This window comes from Nomascus leucogenys, chromosome 3, assembly GCF_006542625.1.
Source record: "Nomascus leucogenys isolate Asia chromosome 3, Asia_NLE_v1, whole genome shotgun sequence".
Lineage (NCBI taxonomy): Eukaryota > Metazoa > Chordata > Mammalia > Primates > Hylobatidae > Nomascus > Nomascus leucogenys.
The window spans coordinates 121,820,315-121,839,406 of NC_044383.1; the positions used below are offsets into that span (position 1 = coordinate 121,820,315).

General features: G+C 37.0%; 1 long non-coding RNA gene across 1 annotated transcript in view; it reads left to right on the plus strand.

Annotated features, from left to right (window-relative positions):
- Window positions 1-2,918: 2,918 nt before the first annotated feature.
- LOC105739573 overlaps window positions 2,919-19,092 on the plus strand; it is a 44,550-nt gene continuing 28,376 nt past the window's right edge. Inside the window, exon 1 of the long non-coding RNA XR_004029369.1 lies at window positions 2,919-3,000. This is a non-coding gene — a long non-coding RNA (uncharacterized LOC105739573). The remainder of the gene's footprint in view (window positions 3,001-19,092) is intronic.

The window sequence follows — 19,092 nt, forward strand, 5'->3', positions numbered from 1 at the left end:
TGTGAAACACAAATGCAGATAAAATATAAAACAGAAAGGTATGGCAGGGCACAGTGGCTCACGCCTGTAATCCCAGCACTTTGGGAGGCCGAGGCAGGCGGATCACAAGGTCAGGAGATTGAGACCAGCCTGGCCAATATGGTGAAACCCCGTCTCTACTAAAAATACAAAAATTAGCTGGGTGTGGTGGCACACGCCTGTAATCCCAGTTACTCCAGAGGCTGAGGCAGGAGAATTGCTTGAACCCAGGGGGAGGTTGCAGTGACCTGAGATCATGCCATTGCACCCCAGCCTGGGTGCCAGGGCCAGACTCCACCTCAAAAAAATGAAACAAAACAAAACATAACAACAACAAAAAACAAAACAGAAAGGCACAATACCTGAGAAAATCTCAAGAAATGCAAAACCTACAATACAGTCTATTTTTAACTTACCGAATTCACATTCAGCACTTATTACAACAACAAGCAGCAGGGATCAGATGAGTCTTGGTGTGTATAAGTATCTTCTTTAGGGTGAAAAGGTCCCACTGATTGTCTGTTACACCTGTAGAGCTTATTTGCTTCCTTGTCAGTAGGCTGTGTATAAAGGGAGGTGGGAAAGGTAACTTGGAGGGAGAAGTTGGACATCATTTTCCTACCTTCCTCACCTTTGTGCAGCATAACACTCAACAGATATCCAAGGCCTCCCTCACCTGGCATCAATATCTGAGAATGGATGTATCTAAATAAATATTGTCCTATGTACAGTAGGACAAAATCTGATGTTTAATATCTCTGTAATCAGTATTTCACATGGAAGCTCTCGAGAGATTTAGCAGCCCACTAGGATTCTGTAGAACTTCTGTTGAGAAAACTTGTTGAGACAATCTCACCTACACTCATGGCTTCAGTTATCTAACAGTTTCAAATTTGTGTCTCCTGTTGGTTCTGGATTTAAAATTGCTGACTCACCATCTCCTCTTGAACATTTCATAGGCACATCAAACTCAGAATGCCTAAACTTAAATTCTCAATTGTGTCTCTACTCCCTCCCCAACCATGCAAAAAAGAAAATTGTGAGCCACTTTCAGTGTTGTTCCCCTCAGCAAATGGCACCAATGTCCACTAACTGCACACCCCAGCAACCTAGACATCATTCTTTACTCATTTCCCTTAACTGTACCTCCTATTCCATGTTTAATCAGTCTCTAATTCCTGTTGATTCTGTTTACTAAATGTCACAACATTGAATCTTATTCTATATCCCCACCACTCAGAATCAAACTATTCCCTTTTTTAGGGCTGAATTTCCAGAAGAGTCTCTTAACTGGTCTTTCTTATCTATTATGAAACCAGTCCAAGCCATTCTCTACTTTGTTGCCAATTGGTTGATTTTCTAAAATGCAAAATCTTATCACGTTTCTCCCTGCTTAAAACTTCTCAATAACTACCAGCACATTGCTCTTAAGATGAAGACCAAAATCCTTAATAGGACATATAATGGTGTGCATGATCATCCCCTGCTAACCTCTTCTCTAACTATTCACTTCCCTTATTGTATTCCATCCATGAAGACTTATCAATCCCCTCTTTTAAGAGGCTCCCTCACGCTGTCTTCCCTCTGCTTATACACCTCCCACTCCTTTCATCTCACTCTTACTCATCCTTCAGATCTGAGTTTAAATGTCATTTCCTCAGAGAAGCAAGAAGTTCCTTAGTACTGTGTATTTCTGCCTAATTTCACTTACCACAATTCTAATTGCACAGTTTGTTGGTTATTATCTATCCCTGAAGCAACTCTGATTGCTCTCGAAAGGCGGGGAGTGCATTTGCTGTGTTTACCACCTATCTCCAGCATTAACACACAATAAAAACAATTGGTGGGACAAATGAGTAAATGAATTATTAAATTCACTAATTTGCTTCTTTCATGCTATTGCTCTCAAGTTTAGGAATAAAATTACTATACTCATTACATAAAAGAAATATGAATTTCTAATTTTAGCGTTTTTTATTAGTTGAACTTTTTACTATAAGCAAAATTGCTTAGCATTTGAAATACCTTTTTAAAAAATGTTGCCTAGTCTACCATCTCATGTATGTTGTAAGTTTTATGTGATTAAATAAGTTTTGATATGCAGCAAAATAACAACATGGAATTGTAAATTATACTAATAGTCTGTGACTTAATTAGCATGAAAAATATTCCCATTTGTTTATAAGACCAAATAAAAATATTAACTTGAGATTAGCACTGCAGCTGTTGAATGTTTCAGTGCTATTAAATATTGGAGGACATAATTTAAAAATGTACAAAGATCATACACAGATTGTTTTATAGTTTTATTTTTCTTACTATTATTTAGAAAAAGACATTTTGAAATCAGTGTTTCCCACAAAGAAAAATACTTAAATATGTAATTTTAATACATGCATATGCCAAAATTAATATTTATTTATTTTTGTTTGGATATAAGCCAACATAGACATGAATGTAGTTCTTTTCTCCTGAGATAGAAGAACACACTATTTAAATTCAATCAGAGCATCCAGATGTAAATGAGCTGTTCATCTATAGCCCGCAGGATGTTCACTTTGGCTTCAATCCTTCCAGACGGGATCCATACCAAGACTTTCTATTATTACTATTAGTTAGCAGTTCTGGCAAAATTAAGAAATATTGTTATGTAAGCTTGAAATCCTTTAGACGGACTAGTGATCTCAAAAAAGTTAAGATTTGATCAATAATTATTCAAAGCATGATGATTAAAAATTAAATTCCTGATGTGATCCATGATTTTTTTTCCCTCTCTCACTCTATTTTAGAAAAACAGGGTAGGTATTTATCAGAGAGGAATCTAAAATCAGAGATAGAAAAGGGCATGGATTTTAAAGTCTTCTCTGTCTTCATTTAGTCTTCCCTTTCTTTCCACAGATTATAGATCCAGACTCCTGTGCCTGACCACTGCCCATGGCCAACTCTCTGCTGACGACCAGACTTGACTACACAAGTTGTTGGGTACTTTGACTAGAACACCAACCAAGTCATTGGAAATATAATATTTGTTCTTTCTAGCTCCAAGATATGAACAGGTGACAACCCAAACGAACAAAATCCCAACAAGATTGTCAGATATGCAAATTACAGTTGACCTTGAACAACAGAGAGGGTAGAGGTGCTGATCACTGGCACAGTTGAAAATTCAAAAGTTTTGACTCCCCTAAAACTTAATTACTCATAACCTACTGTTGACTAGAAGCCTACTGATAATATAAATGATTTATTAACACATATTTTATATGTTATATGTATTAGGTACTGTATTATAATAAAGTAAGCTAGAGCAAAGAAAATGTTATGGATAAAATCATAAGAAGGAGAAAAGGTATTTACTCTCCATTGAGTAGAAGTGGCTCATCATAAAGATCTTCATTCTCATCGTCTTCAAATTGGGTAGGCTGAAGAGGAGCAATAAGAGAAGGGGTTGGTCTTGCCATCTCAGGTGTGGCAGAGATGGAAAACAATCCACGTATAAATATGGACCCATGTAGTTCAAACCTGTGTTGTGCAAAGGTCAACTGTATTTACTTTAAATTACTTGTCTGACCTGAGATTTTCCTGACCATAATCCAAGAGATTGACACCTTTCTAAAGTTTGTTCTTATGTTTTCCAAAATGACAATTTGTTTTCCAGAAGTTACCAGCCACCATGATTTAAGACAGAAAAAGCCTGAGGTTCTCCCAAGGTCTATTGAGCATAACAGTTTTTTGCCTTCTAGTAAAATAAACCCATATTCATAGAGTGTCCCAGTAGATATTGAAGAAAAATCCTCTCATGCTTCTGTCAGGGGAAGGGGGAAAGTAATCATTTAAAAGTATACCAGAGCATGCCATTCTTCTTAACAAGGCCTGCCCTCAGGAGAAACTGTTTTTACCAGAGCCTAACCTATTGGAGTTTTTCAGAGCCCAACTGACTGAGGAAAAGGAAATATTCAACTCTACCCCACTCTAGCCATCCTCTTCTACCTAAAAGGGGAGAAAAGTGAGAAGCACATACAAAGTCCACAGTCCAGAGGCACAGGCTCACTAAAACATTGAGTGCTCATCACAGTACTAAAGAAATCTACCCTGACCCACACTGTCCCACCACATCACTAAAGGCCTATTTACTGCAATTCCTTTTACCCAGTCCATGTTCACCTTTCAACAAAGAAATTTAAAGCATACTTAGAGGCAAAATGTGCAGTTTGAAAAAAGTAAGCATCAGACCCAGAGTTGGATATAGCAGGAATGTTGCAGTTACCAGATTAGGAATTTTAAAAAATTATGATTGATGTGTTAAGGGCTCTACTGGACAAAATAGAGAACATGTAAGAATGGACTCATGATGTAAGCAGAGTGATGGAAATTCTAAGACAGAATAAAAAAGAAATACTAAAAAAAGAAATGCTAGAGATAAATAACCCTGTAACAGAAATGAAGAATGACTTTGGTGAGCTCATTAGTGGACTGGAGATAGCCAAGAAAAAAAATCTCTGAGCTTGAGGGTATGTCAGTAGAAACTTTCAAAACTGAAAAGCAAAGAGTAAAATACCACAAACAATGAAATGGAATATCTAAGAAATGTGATACAACTACAAAAGCTGTGAACACATGTAACAGAAATATCAGGAGGAGAAAGAGCAAACAGAAGCAATAATTGAAGCAATAAGGACACAGTTTTCCCCAAATTCATGACAGATATCAAACCACAGATCCAGGAAGCGGAGAGAATACCAAGCAGGATAAATGCAAAAAAAAAAAAACAAAACAAAAAAAAAAACAAAAACCCAAACCAAAAAAAAGCCTATACCTAGGCATATCATATTCAAATTACAGAAATCAAAGACAAATTCTTGAAAGAAGTCATAGGAAAAAAATACCTTATCTTTAGAGAATCAAAAGTAAGAATTATATCCAATTTTCTCCAGGAATGCATGCAAGCATGAAGAGAGTAGAGTCAATTATTTATGGTGTGTATTAGTTCATTTCATGCTGCTGATAAAGACACACCCAAGACTGGGTAATTTGTAAAGAAAAATAGGTTTAATTGACTCACATTCCATGTGGCTAGGGAGGCCTCACAGTGATGGTGGGAGGCAAAAGTCGTGTCTTACATGTGGCAGAGAAGAGAAAATGAGAACCAAGTGAAAGGGGTTTCCCCTTATAAAACCATCAGATCTTGTGAGACTTACTCACTACCATGAGAACAGTATGGGGAAAACTGTCCCCATGATTCAATTACCTCCTATGGGGTCCCTCCCATGACACATGGGGAATTATGACAGCTACAATTGAAGATATGAGATTTGGGTGGGGACACAGCCAAATCATATAATTCTGCCCCTGGCTCATCCCAAATCTCATGTTCTCACATTTCAAAATCAATCATGCCTCCTCAATGGTCCCCTAAAGTCTTAACTCATTTCAGCATTAACTCAAAAGTCTCATCTGACACAAGGCAAGTCCCTTCTGCCTATGAGCCTGTAAAATCAAAAGTAAGTTCATTACTTCCTAGATACAACAAGGGTACAGGCATTAGATAGATACACCCATTCCAAATGGAAGAAATGGGCCAAAATGAAGGGACTAAAGGCCCCATGCAAGTCTGAAATCCAACAGGACAGTCAAATTGTAAAGCTCCAAAATGATCTCCTTCATGTCTCACATCCAGGTCAGACTGATGCAAGATGTGGGTTCCCATGGTCTTTGGAAGCTCTGCCCCCATAGCTTTAGGCTCCCTCCCAGCTGCTTTCACGGGCTGGTGTTGAGTGTCTGTGGCTTCTCCAGGCACATGGTGCAAGCTGTCAGTGGATCTACCATTCTGGGGTCTGGAGGACAGTGGCCCTCTTCTCACAGCTTCCTTAAGCAGTGCCCCACTGGGGACTCTGTGTGGGGGCTTCAACCCCACATTTTCCTTCTGCACTTCCCTAGCAGAGGTTCTTCATGAGGGATCATCCCTGCAGAAAACTTCTTGCTGGACAAACAGGTGTTTCCATACATCCTCTAAAATCTAACCAGATGTCCCCAAATCTCAATTCTTGACTTCTGTGCACCCGCAGGCTCAACACCATGTGGAAGCTGCCAGGGCTTGGGGCTTTCACCCTCTGAAGCCACGACCTGAGCCATACCTTGACCCCTTTTAGCCATGGCTGGAATGGCTGGGACACAGGGCACCAAGTCCCTAAGATGCACACAGAAGGGAGGCCCTGGGCTCCACCTGCAAAACCATTTTTTCCTCCTAAGCCTCTAGACCTATGATGGGAGGGTCTGCTGCAAAGGTCTCTGACATGCCTTGGAGACATTTTCCCCATTGTCTTGGTGATTAACATTTGACCCATTGTTACTTATGCAAATTTTTGCAGCTGGCTTGAATTTCTCCTCAGAAAATGGGATTTTCTTTCCTATTGCATTGTCAGTCCTCCAAACTATTCCAACTTCTGTCTGTTACCCAATTCCAAGGTCACTTCTGCATTTTTGGGTATCTTTTCAGGAGCATCCCACTCTACTGGTACCAATTTGCTGTATTAGTCTGTTCTCATGCTGCTGATAAAGCCATACCCAAGACTGGGCAATTTACAAAAGAAAGAGGTTTAATGAACTTACAGTTCCATGTGGCTGGGGAAGCCTCACAATCATGGTGGAGGGCAAGGAGGAGCAAGTCACCTCTTACATGGATGGCAGCAGGCAAAAGAGAGAGCTTGTGCAGGGAAACTCCCCTTATAATACCGTCAGATCTTGTGAGACTTATTCACTATTATGGGAACAGCACAAGAAAGACCTGCCTCCATGATTCAATTACCTCCCACCAGATCCCTCCCACAACATATGGAATTCAAGATGAGATTTGGGTTGAGACACAGCCAAACTATATCAGTGCATTAAGGATTGTCATGTCTTTATGGAGTATTGACCCTTTTATCATTTTGTTATGTCCCTCTTTATCCCTGATAACTTTCCTTGTTCTGAAATCTGCTTTGTATGGAATTACATAGCTACTCCTGCTTTCTTTTGATTGGTGTTAGCGTAATTATCTTCACTCATTTTCTTTTAATCTATATGTGTCTTTATATTTAAGATGAGTTTTTGTAGACAACAATAGTTTGGCCTTCTTTTTTGATCCACTTTGATATATGTATTTCAATCAGTGTATTTAGACCATTGAGTTTTAAAATGATTGTCAATGGATCTGGACTCGTATCTACCATATTTGTTAATGTTTTCTATTCATTTACCTTGTTCTTATTTTGTCTTCTTTTCTGTTTCTGCCTTTTGTGGTTTTAAGTGAGCATTTTATATGATTTCATTTTCTCTCCTTTCTTAGCATAACACTTATACTTCTTTTTTTCCTTTTAAAGTGATTCTCTTAGTTTGTAATATACATTTACAACTAATCCAAGTCCAATTTCAAATAACACTTTACCACTTCATATTATTACCAGTACTTTGTAATAAAATATTCCAAACTTCTCTCTCCCATACCTTATATTATTGTTGTCATTTATTTTACTTATACATAAGCATACATAAGTATCATAAGCTTAAATATATCTATATCTATACATATGTACCCACATAAGCATACATAATAAAATATAGTTTTTTAAGCAAACTACTATGTTAGATCAATTAAGAATAAGAAAAAATAAAAGTTTGCATTTTACTTCCACTTATTTCTTCTTGATGCTGTTTTTCTCTTTTCATAGATGAGAGTTTCTGAACTATATCATTTTCTTCTCTCTGAAGAACTTCTCTTAATATTTTTGCAAGGCACTCCTAGCAACAAATGCACTCCATTTTTGTTTGCTGAGAAAGTCTTGATTTCTCTTTCACATTTTCTTTTTTTTTAATTCTTCACTTTTGAAAGATAATTTCACAAGGTACAGAATTCTAGGTGGTGAGGGGGGTTTCTCTTAACATCATGATATGATTTGGTTGTGTCCCCACCCAAATCTCATCTTGAATTGTAGCTCCATGAGTGGGGCTCTCATGGAGAATCTGTGCTAGGGCAGTGAGGAAGGGAAATGTGGGGTTGAAGCCCCCACACACAGTCCCTACTGGGGCACCACCTAGTGTAGCTGTGAGAAGAGGGCCACCGTCCAGACCCCAGAATGGTAGATCCACCAACGGCTTGCACCATGTGTCTGGAAAAGCCCCAGACATTCAACACCAGACCATGAAAGCAGCTGAGAGAGAGGCTGTACCCTGCAAAGCCATAGGGGCAGAGCTGCCCAAGACCATGGGAACCCACCTCTTGCATCAGTGTGACCTAGATGTGACACATGGAGTCAAAGGAGATCATTTTGGAGCTCTAAGATTTGACTACCCCGCTGGATTTCGGACTTGCATGGGGCCTGTAGCCCCTTTGTTTTAGCCCATTTCTCCCATTTGGAATGGCTGTATTTACCCAATGCTTATACCTGCATTGTATCTAGAAAGTAACTAACATACCTTTGATTTTACAGGCTCATAGGCAGAAGGGACTTGCCTTGTCTCAGATGAGACATTGGACTGTGGACTTCTGAGTTAATACTGAAGTGAGTTAAGACTTTGGGTGACTGTTGGGAAGGCATTATTAGTTTTCAAATGTGAGAACATGAGATTTGGGAGGGGCCAAGGGTGGAATGATATGGTTTGGCTCTGTGTCCCCACCCAAATCTCATCTTGAATTCCCACATGTTGTGAGAGGGACCCAGTGGGAGGTAATTGAATCATGGGGGCAGGTCTTCCCCATGCTGTTCTCGTGATAGTGAAGAAGTCTCACAAGATCTGATGGTATTGTAAGGGGAGTTTCCCTGCACAAGCTTTCTCTTTTTGCGTGCTGCCATCCATGTAAGACGTGACTTGCTCCTCCTGGCCTTCTACCATGATTGTGAGGCTTCCTCAGCCATGTGGAACCTCGTCCATTAAACCTCTTTCTTTTGTAAATTGCCCAGTCTCAGGTCTGTCTTTATCAGTAGTGTTAGAACAGTCTAATATGTGCACATAACAACAGTGTCAAAATATGTAAGCAAAAACTGATACAAGTGCAAGGAGTAATAGTTAAATCCAGTATTATTATTGGAGATTTTAACACACCCCTCTATTAGAAATGGACAGGTCCAGTAGGCAAGAAGATCAGTAACAGCAGAGTTGAACTCAGCAACACCATCAGTCAACTGGTTATAATGGATATCTATTGACTACTTCATCTAACAACAGCAGAATACACATTCTTCCAAGCTTACATGGAACATTCACCAGTATAGAACATATTCTGGGTCAAAAACACATACCTTAACAAATTTGAAGGAATGGGAATCATACAATCAATGTCTTCTCTCAGACTGCAATAAAATTAAACTAGAAATCAAAAACAGGTAGTTGGAAAATCCCCACATACTTAGAGATTAAGCAACATACTTCTAAGTAACACATAGGTCAAAGAAGAACTCTCAAGATAAATTTTTAAATACTTTGAACTAAATGAAAATGAAAACACAACTTATCAAAACTTGTGGGATGCAGCAAACATCCCACAAGTTTTTAAAATGCTTAAAGGGAAATGTATACAGTAGTACTTCCTCATTTGCAGTTTTACTTTTTGTGGCTTCGGTTATCTGTGGTCAACTACAGTCTGAAAATATTAAGTGAAAAATTCCAAAAATAAACAATTCTTAAGTTTTAAATTGAATACTATCCTGAGTAGCATGATAAAATCTCTTGCCTTCCCACTTCATCCCCTATGAGATGTAAATCCTTTGTTCACCTTATATACATTCACTACCTGGCCATTAGTCATTGAGTAGCAGTCTTTTTTTTTTTTTTTTTTTTTTTTTTTTTTTTTTTTTTTTTTTGAGACAGGGTCTCACTGTGTCACCCAGGCTGGAGTGCAGTGGCGCAATCTTGGCTTACTGCAACCTCTACCTCCCGTGTTCAAGTAATTCTCCTGTCTCAGCTCTGCCCCGCTCCCTCCACCCCGACACCATCCCTGAGTATCTGGGATTACAGGCACACCACCATGCCTGGCTAACTTTTGTATTTTTTGGTAGAGGTGGGGTTTCACCATGTGAGCCAGGCTGGTCTCGAATTTCTGGCCTCAAGTGATCTGCCTGCCTCAGCCTCCTGGAGTGTTGGGAATACAGGCGTGAGCAGTCTTGGTTATTAGATAGACTGTTGTGATATGGCAGTGCTTGTGTTCAAGTAACCCTTATTTTACTTAATGGCTCCAAAGCACAAAAGTAGAAATGCTAGCAATTCAGATATGAAGGAAGCCATAAAGTACTTCCTTTAAGTGAAAAGGTGAACATTCTTGACTTAATAAGAGAAGAAAAAAATTATATGCTGAACTTGCTAACATCTATGGTAAAAATGAATCTTCTATCCACGATATTGTGAAGAAGGATAAAGAAATTCATGCTAGTTTTGCTGTCACACCTCATACTGCAAAAGTATGGCCACTATAAGTGCCTAGTTAAGATGAAAAAAGCATTACATTTTGTGGCTGGAAGACAGAAATAGAAACATGTTCTGATTGACAGCATTTAGGCTGGGTGCTATCCAAGGTTTCAGGCATCCACTGAAAGTCTTGGAACATAGTGCCTGTGGATAAGGGGAAACTATTGCAGTATTGAATGCATATATTAGGAAAGCAGAAAGATCTAAAATCAATCATGGAAGCTTTTACCGTAGAAAACTAGAGAAAGGGCAAATTAATCCAAAGTAAGCACAAGAAACAATAAATATTAGAGTAGAAATCAAAGAAATTGAAATAGGAAATCAATAGGGAAAGTTTTTGAAACCAAAAGCTGGTTCTTCGAAAAGATAACAAAACTGATAAGCTTCTAGCCAGGCTAGGAAAAAGAAGGGCACAAATTACTACTTTTGGAAGGAGGAGATTTCACTTCAGAGCCCATAGATATTGGAAGGATAATAAAGGAATACTATGAATAATTCTGTGCCCACAAATTTGATAACCTAGAGGAAATAGATGAATTTCTTGAAAAATAAAATCTGATAAAACTCACACAAGGAGAAATAGACAATCCAGATAGGCCTAGATCTATTAAAGAAATGGAATTAATAATTAATAACCTTCCAAAACAGAAACCACGAGACCCCGATCAGTTCACTAGTAAATTCTACCAAATACTTAAGGAACAAATTATATCAATTCTCTACAGTCTTTTCTAGAAGATAGAGGCATATGGAATATTTACTAACTCATTCTATGAGGCCAGCTTCACCATAATGTCAAAATCAGACAAAAGCATTATGAGAAAAGATCAATATTTCTTATGAACATAGACACAAAAGTCCTCAACAAAATATTAGCAGACTGAATCCAGCAATGTATAAAAATAATTATATTCCACAACTAAGTGGAATTTATCCCAGGTATGCAAGGTTGGCTCAAATTTGAAAATCAATTACTGCAATCCATCACATCCACAGACTAAGGAAGAAAAATGACATGGTTATATCAAGAGATGCGGAAAGAGCATTTGTCAAAATTCAACACTTATTTGTAATAAAAACTCAGCTAGAATTTTAGAGGGGATTTCCCTCATCCTGATAAAGAACATCTACAAAACCCCTACAACTAACATAAGACTTAATGGTAAGAAACTAAAAGCTTTTCTACTAAGATCAGGAACAAGACAAGGATGTTCCTTCTCACCACTTCTTACATTTTACTGGAAATCCTAGCTAATACAATGAGACATGAGAAGGAAATAAAAGATATATTGATCGAGAAGAAATAAATAAAACAGTCTTTGTTCATGGATAATATGATTGTCGAGGTAAAAAAAATCTGAAGAAATCAACAAAACAATTCCTGGAAATGATATGTGATTATAGCAAGATTGCAGGATACAAGGTTAATATACAAAATTTAATGTCTTTTCCATATGCCAGAAATGAAAAAGTGGAATTTGAAATTAAAGACAAAAATCCATTCAGATTAGCGTATCCCCAAAATGAAATAGTTAAGTACACATCCAACAAAATATGTACAAGATCTATATGAAAAAAACTACATAACTCTGATGGAAAAAAAATCAAGGAACTAAATAAATGGAGAGAAGGCCGGATGTGATCTCTCATGCCTGTAATCCCAGCACTTTGGGAAGCTGAGGCAGGTGCATCACCTGAGGTCAGGAATTGAAGGCCAACATGACCAACATGGTGAAACCCCATCTCTACTAAAAATACAAAAATTAGCTGGGCATGGTGGTGTGCACCTGTAATCCGAGCTACTCGGGAGGCTGAGACATGAGGATAGCTTGAACCTGGGAGGTGGAGGTTGCAGTGAACCGAGATTGCACCGTTGCACTCCAGCCTGGGTGACAGAGCAAAACTCCATCAAAAAAAAAAAAGAGAGAGAAATTAAGAGATATTTCATGTCCATGCAAGGAAGAGTCAATATTGTTAAGATGTCATTTCCTCCCACATTGATCTATAGATTCAATGAAATTCTAATTAAAATCCTGACAAGTTATTTTGCAGATATCAACAAACTGATTTCAAAGTTTCTCTGGAGAGGCAAATAACCTGAAATAGACAACAAAATATCGAGTGAAGTTGGAGAACTGACACTATTCAACTAGGTTACAAATGAAATGGGAAAACAGTTTCATAGTTGTCTTTGTTCTATAGTTTACATTAGGGTTAACTTTAAGTGTTGTACATTCTGTGGGTTTTGAAAAATGCATAATATGCTGTTTTGGAGAAACCAAAAGCAGTAAGTGAGCAATATATGCCTTAGCAACCTATCTTTATTAATTCACATATTTAGAGCCGACTTATTCATATAAAGCTTTGCTTCTTATAAGAAATAACTTTAATAATGGCTTTCTCTTTAAAATAAGCTGAAGCTGTATGAGATTGTATAAAACATTATATATTGACTAATAGGGAAAAACTTTCTTGTGTATATAGGATTTTGTCATTAAGGTTGAAAATGTAATCTTTAATCCTGAAAGACTTAAAAAAATTTTTATCCCCCACATGTAAAGTGAAAATGTGATGTTTGTCTTTCTGTGGCTACCTTATTTCATTTAGCATGAGGTCCATCATGCTCATTCATGCTGCCTCAGATGACAAGATTTTATGATTTTTATGCCTAAATATTATTCAATTGTGTATATATACCACATTTTCTTTATCCATTCATCCTTTGATAGACACAGGATGATTTTATATCTTGGCTATTGTGAATAGTGCTGCAATAAACATGAGAGTGCAAATATTTCTTTGACATACTGATTTCATTTCCTTTGGACACATACCCAGTAGTGGGGTTCCTTGAACATATGGTATTTCTATTTGGAGTTTTTTGAGGAAACTTCACACTGTTTTTTATAATGGCTGTACTAATTTGCATTCTTACCAACAGTGTAAGAGAGTTCCCTTTTCTTTGCCTCCTCACTTACGTTTGTTATTATTTGTCTTTTTGATATGAATAATAGCCATTTTAACTGGGGTGAGATAATATCTTATTGTGGTTTTGATATGCATTTTCCTTATAATTAGTGATGTTGATCGTTTTTTATTATACCTGTTGGCCATTTGTATGTCTTCTTTTGAGAAATGTTCGTTTGGGTCCTTTGCCTACTTTTTGATCAGGTCATTTGCTTTCTTGCTACTGAGCTGAGTTCCTTAAATATTTTAGATATCAACCCCATATCAGACATATAGTTTGAAAATATTTTCTCCCATTCTATAGATTGTCTCTTTATTCTGTTGATTGTTTTCTTCTCCGTGCAGAAAATTTTTAGTTTGATATAATCCCGTTTGTCTATTTTTGCTTCTGTTGCCTGTGCTTTTGAGGTCTTATCCAAGAAATGCTTGCCCAGACCAATGTCCTGAAGCCTTTTCTCAATGTTTTTTCTAGTAGTTTCACAGCTTCAGGTCTTACATTTAAGTCTTTAATCCATTTTGATTTTATTTTTATATATTGTGAGAGAAAGAAATCTGATTTCAAATTTCTGATTTCTTCTGCATTTAGATATCTAGTTTTACTAGCACCATTTATTGATGAGACTGTTCTTTCCCTTATATGTTCTTGGTGCCTTTGTTAAAAATGATTTGGTTGTAAATGTCTGGATTTACTTCTGAGTTCTCTATTCTTTTTCATTGGTCTATGTGTCTGTTTTTATGTCAGTACCATGCTGTTTTGGTTACTATAGCTTTGTAGTATATTTTGAAGTCACAAAGCCTATGCAACTATTATCAATCTGGGCACATGAATGGCATTCAGTATACATTTTTTCTTTCTTAAGAGTCATTCAGTCATCAAAATTTGGGAAGTTTTTGGTGAATATAGGACTTTAACTTTTGTGAAAGTTAAAAAAGTAAAAGAAGATCTTCCCCCAAATAAGAAAGGATCTAGTGTTGGAGAGAACAGAAACACAGCTGAAAATATTCATGAAAAGATGTGGAATGAAAGCTCAGGGTCAACCAAGGATATTAATCAGACTATTAAATGTATTCTCTTCTAATTAGATCTGAAGTGTGTTTACCCTGCTTAAAAAAGTGGACGAGCTGATAAGTACCAAACAATTCTGGAGTGATATAAAGAGAGGCGTCACCCAAAGAAGGTCATGAGTACACTGGAAAAATGAAGTAACACTGTTGTCATGAGTGGCCAGAGTAATAGCCAGAAGAGACTGAATGTGCCTTAAGTTTAAGGATAAAAACGTAATTGTGATGGGAGGTTGGAGAGGAAGCTAGGCCTGTAGCCAAAGTATGGGAAAAAAAAAAAAAAAAAGGAAATACAGACAAAGGTAGCAATAGAGTTGGGTAATTTAGGAAGCTAGGTCTGTGAACAAAGGGAATGTACCAGGTTCCTCCCTTCATGCAGTGCCCAGGGAACACTTTCCAGGGCTCAAGTGCCCTCTAAAGGCACCACTCTGCGAGGTTGGACTCAGAGCCTAATGTAATTGTGCTGCTCTCTTCCATTCAAGTAGGTGCCTTTGTTTAACATAAGTGACCACTTTTAAAGAGCTCAGTCTTCTTGGTTCCACTCTTGAACTTTCAGTGTTATCAACAAAAACCTGTTTTGTTTTCGCATTTTCCCCTCAGTGCCTTAGCATGGTGTCCCAAACACTTCTTGATGACTTTTAATACTTGGAATATAAACATAATGCCCTTCTCAATCTCCCTTTTACTTCCCCTCAAATAAAATAAAAAATTTAAGATACTGCATTCCTGAGTCCAAGGATTGTTACAGTTGTCACCCCCAAAATTAGGACAATAATCACACAAATTACAGTTCTTCTATTCAGAACATAAATCTGATATTCTTGAGCTCATTTGATAAATATTAAGTATCTTCATATGGTTTCTGGTTTACATACATTTGCCATGTATAATATCCATAAGCCATTCTGGGTGTGTGTCCCTATTTTATAATCTCTGGTTGGGAGAGAGAGCACCAAGCCTTTAAATTACCACCTCATGCAGAATAACAGCTCAGGGTCAACCAAGCATAATGATCAGACCATTAAATGTGTTCTCTACTGTTTGGATCTGAAGTGTGTTGACCCTCTTAAAATAGTGGACCAGATGATAAGTACCAAACACTTCTGGAGGGATGTAAAGAGAGGCATCACCCAAAGAAGGTCATGAGTTCACTAGAAAAATGAAGTAAAACTTCTTCATTTCATATCAGCTCCTAAAGGATGTGCTGCAGGGTGTAGGGTGTGGCTTCACTGATTACCCATTACGGTGATCCTACCGGTTTTCATCAGTGAGAATATTGTCACCAAATCTTAGCATTTTTGAAATGAAATGTTGTGGCTCTATTATGTAGTTATTTTGCCAGTCTCTGAAATCAGTTTTTTAAATAACTTACCTCTAAACTCTTGCTCTGCATTCCCTTTTGTTTCCTGGATGTGAACATGGATTCACTGGTAGATGTTAGGCCAAGGCTACCTTATCAATCATTTCTAGGCTCTTCAAGGTGAAGCAATGCCCACAGACAAAGTCTTAGAAGGGAATTCTGTTCTCTCTTTTCCTTATTTATTCAAAGACTTTCAGATTGTATTTCACTATTGCTAGAGAATTCTTTAGTAAAGCTGGATGGATTCTCCAATGCATTGGGAACATTCATTCATGGAAATTGGCTCTAGAGCAGTGTTTCTTAGACTTGTATAAGCATACGAGTCCCCTGGGGATCTTGTGAACATGCAGATTCTATCCTGGAGGTCATTTAATTTCACTGAATTTGTGCAATGCAAAAAGTCCCTTTCTGAACCTGAATCCACGGATCACCAGCATTACCTGGAGCTTGTTAGAAAGGCAGACTTTCGGATCCCACTCCAGATCCATAGAATCAGAATCTGCGTTTTAACAAGATTCCAGAGAGAATTAGTTTGTACAAAATTTGGGAAAAATCATCCGGAAAATCACATAAGATCAGCTATGTAATGGCGAAAGCAAAAGCAAACTTACCGTACCTTCTCTTTGTTATGTTATTCTCTGATTATTCCTTGAGGATGCAGCTTCATATGATACAGAATCATTCATGTCAAGAGAAGCAACCTGTCCAAAATACCTTCCTTTTTGTATTGAATCTTGAAACAGTGATGTCATTTCCTATAATCTACCACATACTAACAGTTGCAAATTGGTATCTGAGGGCTGTGTCTAGACAGAAGATATGTTTTGTTGGTTATTTTGTTTGTCCTGTGCATGATTAAAAGGCAATGTTATTGGGCAGGTGTGAGCAGTTAGCAGCTATTTTCTTACATGGAGAAAATAATACAGAGGTGTTATGCATGGTATCTATAGGCATTTGAGTCTGGAATCCTTAAGAGTAATAATTCCCAACATAAATTCCATGGAACAGTAATGTAAGAATGATAAACAGGTATTATTTGAAAAAATAAAAAAACGTTTCTGTGATGCATTGGCATGATAAGCAGTGAAACAAAAGAAATTTGGGGGGAGGATATTACAGAGGCTTTATATCATAATATACAGTTTGAACCTCCACTGCAACATTTCTCAAACTTATTTACTCAGGAAATCCTTTGTCTCAAATTATTAGAGTTCTACAGAACATACTTTAGAACAGGAGTCAGCAAACTATGGCCTGCAGACCAAATCCAACCTGCCACCTGTTTTTGTACTGCCTACAAGCTAAGAACAGTCATTACATATTTACATGTTTAAAACCAAAAGAATAATAATATTTCATTATACATGAGAATTCTGTAAAATCCAAATATCAGTGTTTATAAGTCAAGATTTTTTGGAACACAACTACACTCCTTGGTTTACATTTTGCCTTTGGCAGCTATCGTACTATAAGGGCAGAGTCAGCAACTGAGACAGTGATCACACGGCCTGTAAAGCTGAAAATATCTATTATCTGACCCTTTAAAAAAAAGTTTGCCAACACCTACTTTAGAGCACACTGCGATTCGATTACCTCAACTTTTTTTTTTTTTTGAGACAGAGTTTCCGCTGTTGTTGCCCAGGCTGGAGTGCAATGGCACAATCTCAGCTCACTGAAACCTCCACCTCCCAGGTTCAAGTGATTCTCCTGCCTCGGCCTCCTGAGTAGCTGGAATTACAGGCGCCCACCACCACACCCTGCTGTTTTTTTGTATTTTTAGTAGAGACGGGATTTCACCATGTTGGCCAGGCTGGTGTCAAACTCATGACCTCAGGTAATCCACCTGCCTCAGCCTCCTAAAGTGCTGGGATTACAGGCGTGAGCCACCGTGCCTGGCCTGCAATTACTTTTGCACCAACCTAATAAAAAGGCCTGGCTTCCTCAACTGGGAAATGATAATAATAACATAGTGTCTTTTCTGATGAGTATAAGTGTACTAAAGATAACATTGTGTAGCAAATAAATATTTTATCTTGTAGACACTTTGAAATCAATGTAAAATCATATCAAATATTCATTTTACTACATTATAATAAGAATTCGTTTCTGGGGATTACCACTGTTTTCAGACTTTTAAAAAATAGAGTTTAGATTTGATAACAAATTTTTGCAATTTTCAGTTATTACAACGTGTGCCTAAGTATATTTTAAGCTGATCAATCTTTCAAACTTTTTAGTCTCAGGAGCCCTTTACACTCTTAAAAATTATAAAGGGCCTCAAAGATATTTTATTTTTGTAGGTTATATCTATCAGTATTTCAGAAATTAAAATTGAGAGAATTAAAAAACGTATTGCTCATTTTAAAACAATAAACCATTTTATATAAATATCAATAACATATCTTGTGAAAATAACTATATTTTTCAAAGAGTGGCATTTTTAAAAAATATCTCATTAACATCTACTTTGATAGGAGATAGCTAAATGCTCACATTACTTCTTTATTTAACTGTGGTGCTATTACACCTCATTAGGCCCCTGGAAAACTCCACTGATTCTTTGTGAAAGAATAAAAGTGATCTCAAAAAATTTTTTAAAAATAAATCATATCAAGTATCTTACCTGACCACAATGAAAAAAACCTAGAAATAAATAATAAGAGGACCATGGGACATTTGGAACTATACGAATACATGTAAATGAAACAAAAAGCACCTGTCCAACCAATTAGTGAACGAAGAAATTAAGAAGGAAATGTAAACATTCCTTGAAACAAACGAAAATAGAAACACAACATACCAAAACCTATGGGGCACAGCAAACATAGTATTAAGAGGCAAGTTTATAGCAATAAATTTTTACATAAAAAAGAAAGATTTCAAGTAAACAACCTAATGATATACCTCAAGGAATTAGAAAAGCAAGAACAAACTAAATTCAAAATTAGCAGAAAAAAAGAAATAATGAAGTTCAGAGCATAAATAAAATTGAGACTAACAAAATAGAAAAAAACTCAATGAAACAAAAAGTTGCTTTTTGAAAAGATAAACAAAATTGACAAACTATTAGCTAGACTAAAAAAGAGAGAAGACCCAAATAAATAAATGAAATCAGATCTGAAAAAAAGGACATCACAACTGATGCCACAGAAATACAAAGGATCATTAGAAACTATTATGAATAACTATATACCACTAAATTTGAAAACAGAGAGAAAATGAATAAATTTCTGGACACATACAAC